This window comes from Cupressus sempervirens, chromosome 7 (genome assembly GCF_028749045.1).
Source record: "Cupressus sempervirens isolate cs-2001-9-10 chromosome 7, ASM2874904v1, whole genome shotgun sequence".
NCBI classification, from domain to species: domain Eukaryota; kingdom Viridiplantae; phylum Streptophyta; class Pinopsida; order Cupressales; family Cupressaceae; genus Cupressus; species Cupressus sempervirens.
The window spans coordinates 35,786,382-35,794,686 of record NC_143124.1 but is presented as its reverse complement, the minus strand read 5'-3'; the positions used below and the strand labels follow the sequence as shown (position 1 = coordinate 35,794,686).

At 36.4% G+C, this 8,305-nt stretch overlaps 1 pseudogene across 1 annotated transcript; it reads right to left on the bottom strand.

Moving 5' to 3' along the window:
• Nucleotides 1–5,476: 5,476 nt before the first annotated feature.
• On the bottom strand, nt 5,477–7,469 carry LOC149545298 (RAN GTPase-activating protein 2 pseudogene; annotated as a pseudogene). The gene is made up of 2 exons (XR_016353560.1): nt 7,256–7,469; nt 5,477–7,111 (listed from the first exon to the last, which is right to left on the bottom strand). The product of XR_016353560.1 is annotated as an RAN GTPase-activating protein 2 pseudogene (transcript).
• Nucleotides 7,470–8,305: the final 836 nt, after the last annotated feature.

The following is an 8,305-nucleotide window of genomic DNA, read 5'->3' as shown; positions in this document are numbered from 1 at the left end:
CAGATTATTGCTTTGGTAGGTTTTAGTTGAGGGAGCATACTGAATCCCACAATGTGATCAATCAATATTTTCAATTTACTGTATCCAGCATGCTGTAAAGGAGAGGTTGGTCTTTCATTGTCCCTATTTGCACAAATTTATTCTGTTGCTGGTCATGAAGATATTTTACAGGTGACAAATGCTTTTGTTTCCGAGATTGTCAAACCAATCTAAAGCAAAATCTGAAAAACCCATTTGTTTAGGTTTGCTTTTGTGTGGATCAGTTATTTAAGAATGCAAAGGATGGTCAGTTCAACATTTATAATAGGCAGAAACAATGAGCCTATCCCATTAGAAATGCCAGTCATTATGATTTGTCAACTATCTATAAGAAGTCCAGTTTAATTTCCAAATGTCTGTTGTAATGATCTAGGAGATAATGAATGACATAGATAAAAAATTTCCGGTAGTAGAAAGAAAACATTAATTTGAAGGCATCTCCAATGGCTAGATTGTAGCATGTATTGAAATTGGAAAACAATTGTATGTTGAATCAAATTATGGTGTTTCTTTAAAAAGGCAAGAGAGCAGTTGCACTGCTTGGATGTTGGAGCAGCTGGGCAGTATAAAAAAATTTACTATGACTGGAATGTTAGTGAAGATGTTGAAGTTAGGCTGACTGTTGTCATTACCTTGGACTTGAGCTCCATGGAAGGAAAGATATGAAGATCGAAACTCAAAAAGGCATTACTAAATTGATCAAAAATTAAGAGAAGTATTTCAAAGTATGTACCTTAATTAATGATCACATATATTTCATGCAATAGTATTGAGAATAGTGAATCACGTAAATTAAAATGTATGTTTGATGTTGTGTTGCAGTATCGATTTATGTTTGATGCTGTCTTGCAGTATCGAATCAAGGAGCATAATGATGTAAAGTAGTTTTCTTTGTTTGGAATGGCTCTATTTCAGCCCAGCTTGCTCAGGTCATGGTGGTAGATTTGGCAAATAGAAATGTAACTTAAATCTGAAGATCTGAAAGGATGAGTCAGCCACAAGACTAGCTCATTTGGTGTATCATCACCAAAGAGATAAGTTGAACCAAGGAGCTTGAGAAGGAGGAAAAGCTTGGTTGTAGCTTAGTTGTAGGACTGATTTGTGTTATAGAAGGTTGTAGATTTAACTGAGTCTATCTTGGTCGAGTACTTAAGGTGTTTTTTGAAATCTAACTGATGTGTTTGGGTTGCACAAGTTTCTGGTGCAGATTTGTTTTAGATTATTAGTTCAGAGACTGAAGTATCTCATTTCAGTGATTTCAAAGTTCATTTTTCTGTGATGTCTTCATTTTCATCATGGTTGAAGACTGAAGAATGGAGACTCAGACTGTCTTATAACCAGTTTCTTGTAAGAGGAGGAGATGACACTAAAAGGTTGTTCATTTCTAGAGAACTTAGTGATCTCCAAGGCAGGAGGGATCAAGGACAAGTTCTGTGTAGAAGAGAAGATGTTAGTTAAGAGGGCTGCAGTGCCTTAGTGCTATAATCCATGGTAAAACTCTTCAACCATAAAGAACATAATTGGGAAGTCAATTTGGATTTGACATTTATCAGCTTCTCAAACTTTTAGTATAGTGTAATATGGGATATGGTCAAGGAGGACAGTCCTAGACTTTAGCATATACAAAGTTTCGCAGTTGTCTGTGCATTCATTCCTCTAAGGTTAGCATTGCAGGCTACTTTGAGCTAGTAGGTCTGAAGGTTGTTGCAAGCAAAGATTCAGAGCGAGCTTGAGCTGTAGAGTAAGTGTGTCAAATCCTTTGCAGAAGATCGCCAAGCTCATATTGTGACTACTAAAGCTCTTTTGATTGATCAATATCGGATTCAACTCTTTTTTCAGTGATAATCAAAGCGGTGACAATGCCCCCTTGCTCAGCGGGTTTCCATTAAGAGGGAGTTTGATTTTTACAAGCATCTTTGGATCAAAAGGTCTAAGATTCATCTTAGATCGAGACGTAGGCTCGACTTTGAGGAAGTCTTAGCATTCAGATGAACTTTATGTGCTTATTGCATTCTTCTCTACGAGAAGATTGAAGTGAAAGCCCTCATTTCACCCTCTCAAGTAGGCATGGTGAATCCACCCTCTATGAGTTGGCCTGGTGGAAATGTATTCTTCTCTAGGAGAAGATTGATGTTAAAGCCCTTGTTTCACCCTCAACGAGTAGGCATGGTAAATTGCGAGTAGACATGGTGGAAATGCATTCTTCTCTGGGAGAAGATTGAGGTGAAAGCCCTCATTCCGCCCTTTGTGAGTAGGCATGGTGGTAATGCATTCTCCTCTGGCAGACATCTAAGGTGTAAACCCTTGTTCCAACTCTATGAGTAGGCATGGTAGAAGTCATGTGTGTGACTCTATGATATATCCTTTTATTCTAATTCACCCTCTAGGAGTAGCTACAGTAAATATTGCTATGATTGTTATGATGAGATAACAATTTCTTATTGATATGATGAGATAACAATTGCTTATTGATATGATGAGATATTGTTGACAATATTTTCTGTTACAACTTCTTGCTTTTGCCATGAGATGGTCTATAGAAGACCTATTTTTTGCTAAGAGGGAATATTGAAGATGTAGCTTCAAAATATTTCTTCCACATTGTTTTGTTGATGTTGTTCTAGCTTATCATCTATTTATATCTGCTGCTCATCATGCCTTGACAACCCATTTGCAGGAGAGCTTCTTCATTCCTGTAATGACTGACATCAATTTTATCAGTGTTCTTGCTATGCTATAGAGACTCTTCCAAGTTCACTGTTCATTTTCTTAAGACTCGTATTCGCTGGAAATGTGTTATGACATCCTCCAGTTTTCTTGTTCTGATCAGCTGAATCGTGTGGACTCCTGTCATGGTCAAGTTGTTTAATTATACTAAAAGATGTCTTGGCACCGTTGAGAAAGATTGGTCTGGCATCGCGATTATGTTTCTATTTGTATACCGACAGTTCATATTCACTTTCATTACTCTAATATGTTGGATGTGTATGTCAGAATATTTTCAAGGTTGAATGTATTCAACAAGTTAATGTTGGTAGCTGCATTGTTCTCTTTTGATGATTTGAAACCTCTTTTATCATCTAGCATTAACAATATGGCACTATTATGTTTCTTGTGGCATTCTAATCTTCTGTTACTCCCTGCTGCATTATGACTATATTGGCAGTTTAACTTTGAAGCTCAACTGTTTCCTTTGTGCATCTTTGCTTCTGGCTTAATTGGCACCAATTCAATGTTTCCGTTGTTGCCAAGTCACTGTGAATGCTTCATCATTGTTGGTTGATTTTCTACCATCTTTCATGTGCCATTGCTGCTTCCTTGACTCCACACGTCCAACCTTTCTATCACTGGCAAACTGATAAAGTTATTGGTGTCTCAATTATTTCTTCCTCAATTATCTTGCTCATCAATTTTCATATAAAAGACAATGAGACTCTTTCTGAAGGTGATTGTTCATTTTCATGGTTATCATGTATATCTTGTAACGTTTCATGGCATTGGTGATTGAATCAGCATCAATCATTGTAACATGAGGACACGTCCCCCCACTTTTTGCCCCACGCACCAAGGATTTGGATGCACTGGAGACTTGGGGACTCTGTTCCCCGGTCCCCAATGATGCCACTAGATTCCACCACCTCCACCGAGGATGGGGGGATGTCCCTGTGTTAGCTATTTCCTGATTTGACTATTTATGTTCAATGTTTGATGTTCCAATTCAATGCAATGTTCAAGTATTTACTCTTTTACATCTTTATATCTTATATTGCAACAAATATTTTCATAACTTACATTTTAAGTACCATATGTATAATATATACGACCCCCCTAGTTTCCTGCCGTTGTCCACAAATTAGGCCCCCTTTGTCCCCTTGTCCCGAAAACTTCTCCCCCCATTCCCCCATCTCCCTACCCCTAGGGTGGTGTAACTATGGCATCAATGTGCTGATTCTATGTATGGTGCAGTGGCTAGTATTGTTCACATGACTTGTGAGATTACCGTGCAGAGAGTCGGCATAGGTCTTGCAACTCTGCATATTTGGCAGTTTGAGAATATTGCATGTGCAACTATGTATAAGGATGGGTGTTGATATATTAGGGATGTTATTTTCTCACATAGATGAGATTGGTTTACAATTAGTGACCTCTGTGTTGTACAAGTAAGAGTTTGGAGGTGATTGAAACTGTAATTGATTAACATGCATTCAATCTGTGTACAGAGCTAAATGCTTATTTTGTGTATCACTTCTACTCTGAGAAGATTGTATGATATTGGAGATTGTGTCACTTCTGAAGTAAAAGGAGGCAGTCTTATTGATTGACGTTGAGAATTTCAATCATAAGCAAAATACTTTTGTATTGTTTTTAAGAACATACAATAAAGGATCCATATTTGGGTGTGGCTGGGTTTTTCACTCAAGTAGGAGGGTTTTCCCAGGATCAAGAATTGTGTCATCTATTCATATGCCTTTCCAAGTTTCTGTATTTTGTTTATATTATTCTGGTTCAAAGCTTAGCAGTAAAGATCCTTGCACAGTCAAAGGTGAACCACTGGTCCTTAGACCTGGGCCAGGTGCTAAAAGATTAGGACTGGTGACCAAGTTTAAAAACTTAGTCCAAAATTTGACACTATCTGATCAAGAAGCATTTAATGCATTTTTTCCCATAAAAATGTATAAGAGATGAATGGTTTGGAAGGAGAGCACAGAATGAGGGCACACTACAATCGTTCAAGAATTTCAACATATACAAGCTATTGAATGGAAGATTTGTGGATTGGAAGAAGACAGGCTCTCACTTCAACAAAACTAATTTTTCGTTCTATCTTTTCAAGTTGCTCTATTTGTAAAAGTGAAAATATACCATATTACAACTAAAATTAACTTTCAGGCTCTATCATTGTCAAATTTAGGTAAATCCTAACTGATTTGTGGATTGGAAGAAGACAAGCTCTCACTTCAACAAAACTAATAATTTGTTTTTTCTTTCCAAGATTTACATTTCAAGTTGCCGAACTTATCATTTGTAATTATAGATAACTTTTGTGCTCCATCATTTGCGAAAGTTAGGTGAATTTTAACTCAACTTGAATAGGTAGTTACTCTAAGTTTTTGATTTAAGCTCACTCGGTTGAATCATAGATTTAAGGACTATATGTGTAGCCAAAGAGAGGTATCTACATGTCCGAAGATTGATATAATGCTAAAAAGAATCCAACATAACATTTCAATCCCTTTTTCCTTTGAAATAGAGACACCGAAACACTGGAAATGTGCAGAAGCAAGCTAGAATGAAGGCATTGACACAAAGCACGAAACATAACTACCTGTCTCTCACCAACAGAAAAATAAAACCAATTTCATCTTACACCGGGACCCTGCAATCAAAGAGAAACCTCACACAAGTCCACCAACAATATTTTTAGTACAACTTGAACTAAAATAAAATCAATGCATTAAATTACAGATGATAAGTATAATAATCACATTCAGAAGCATTGGCATCAATGTTCACAAACAACACATAAACATAGATTCACATAACAAAATTCAAATCTTCAACCCTGGTCCAAATTACATCAGGGCCAGGGGTCACGCAAGGGAATTAACAAGGTGTTTAGGGGATACGACAGTTGTCTACTAACTACATCAGACGAAAGACCACACTGACTATATGTTCTCAGAAACAAAAGATGACCGACATCAGACTAGTACAAGTGAAATTAAGGAGAATGGGCCTTGTGTTTGAAGGCTTTAACAAATTTATCCAAATTTCTTTGAAATCGAAACCTGTTGCAGCACTTTTAATCATAAATGCCATACCACTTTAGCTCGCTGTCAGTTTCATAGTCACTATCACTGAGACCCTCATTCTTATATTGATACATCATGTGACCATCATATTTATATTGATACAGCACTCCAAGAACATATTCACCCTTGGTACCTTTTCTTAGCACATCTTTGACTGTCTCAATTCCTTTTTTAGTAATGAAATTCCCATGAATAAATAGCCGACTGAAATCAAGCTTGTCTGCAACAGCCTCAGCAGTAGCCTTAGCCCCAATTCTAGAGATAGCAATAGTACTCAAATCAAGCACTCTAAGCTGCTCATGACCTTTCGAAATTGCTTTGCATATCATGATTGTTCCATCGTCCTGGAGTTTGTTTTGTGCTGCAACAAACTTTGTCAAAAAGCTTTTTTCAGCAAGGCATGCAGCCAAAGCTGGAGCGGCTTTTGGAGTGATACCGTTTCCAGCAATCGTAAGAACTCTTAGAGATGGAGCAGCATCCTTGAGGCTGTCCGCAATGGCAATTGTGCCTTCATCCTCAAGATCCATATAGTTTAAATGAACTTTTGTGAGACCTAGGTGTCCACAGATGACTTGGCTCAGAGAAACACCACCGGCTGTCCCAAACATGTTATCTGATAAATTGAGTGTTTTCAACCTGCCGCCTTGGCTCAAAGCTCCTACTAAAGCTTTAACACCTTGGATACCTATACAACTCCCTGAGAATTCAAAATCCTCCAGAGCAATGCATTTCTTTACAAGCACTGAAAGGGCCTCTGCCGCATCATCTTCTGAGTAGTTGTGACAAAAACGCAAACCCTTAATCCTTTCAATAGATGGAAGAAGCTCACAAATGAATCTAGCTTTCAGATTTTCGAGCGTCTTCTGAGATTTCAAGAGCGGTCCAAAAGCTTTAACTCCCTTCTCTCTCAATTCATACAGATCAAAAGTCAAGGATCTCAACATGCACCTTTCTAAAGCAGATGACAATATTGCAATGACCTCAAGTGCTTCAGACTCGGACCTTCCGTCCAGAAAATCTAAAAGTTCCACCTCTGTTAAAGTTTTCTCAATACCCATCAAGACTCTGTTTGAGACATGGGCTGCCTCTGTTCCAAAACTTATGTTATTAAGGCATAACTTGGTACAAGATTTCCCGGGTTCTTCCAATGGCCTGAAGATGTCAATAGCTGAATGTTCATCAAGAAATCTTCATTCCCCAAATGACATCTCAAAAATAGTTTCTTTCACTTCAACTAATTCAGATAATGATTCCATGTTCTGCAACAAAACAACCCCAAATAGGATTTTAAAAATAAACAGATTTGGATACAAACATATTACAATTAAATTTATAAAATATTAGAAGTTGCAGGCTAACGACGATGAAATACAACTGCAGGGTTTATTTTGCAGTCCACATACCTGGGGTTTACAAAATTGAAACAGTATGAATTGGAAATGTTCCAAGAAGCAATCTGCGGCAGTTTGGCTTGCTCGAAAAGTTACACTATTTCCATTAGAAGAATGGAATGTGTAAACAACAAAAGAGGGTTCCGAAATTTAAAATAAAGAATCACAAAATTCCCAAAAATAGCTACTGTCAAAACAACTGTTACAAACTACAGAGCGGGGAATTCTAAACCTTCATAATGATGCCAAAATTTCCCTATCTTGGTCATGAACACTTTATCCAATTTTTTTCGCTATATTCGCTCCTTAAATTTGAATTAGAAAGATCGACCTGTCCAACTGACTCAACAAGTGATATGAAACCAAAGCGCCCTCAGAATATAGAGCCTTACGCCCCTTTCCAGAATATTTTTAAAAATTTATTGTAGCCGTTACAAAGTCGGCCGATATCCTCCATAATTACAGCTAAATGCAGTAAAATTTAGAAACAGAATTAAGAACATCAATCATATCTCATTTAATAAAAATATTCAATTATCTTGCATTAAAGAGTTTGTTTTGAAAATTCAATTATTCTTTTAAACTAAAATGTTTGTTTTGAAAATACAATTATTATTTTTAGTTAAAATAATTGTTTTTAAAATAGAAAGAAAATTATGATAGCAAATAGTATTAAAGTTTTTTCACAAAATAATAGAAACATAAAATACTTTTTGGGTTGTGATATAATGAATATTTTAAATCTTTTTTCAGAAATATGTATATGCTAGTCTATATATGTAGACACATATTCATTTAAGATATCTATGTATACATTATCTATGAACTATATATAAGATTTTATGTGTACATGTGCACTATAAATATCTATATATACATTTGTGCACATATGTCTATATGTCTAGATATATGGTTGGGAGTTAATTTTCATTGACAAGTCAAAGAGAACCACCATTATATTAAATGATGAAAGTTGCATTCCTAGTTAGTGGAAAATTCATAGAAGGTCGTGGAACAAAGCCAAATTTAGGGAAAGTGATCACCTGAGATATGTCCCTAGAG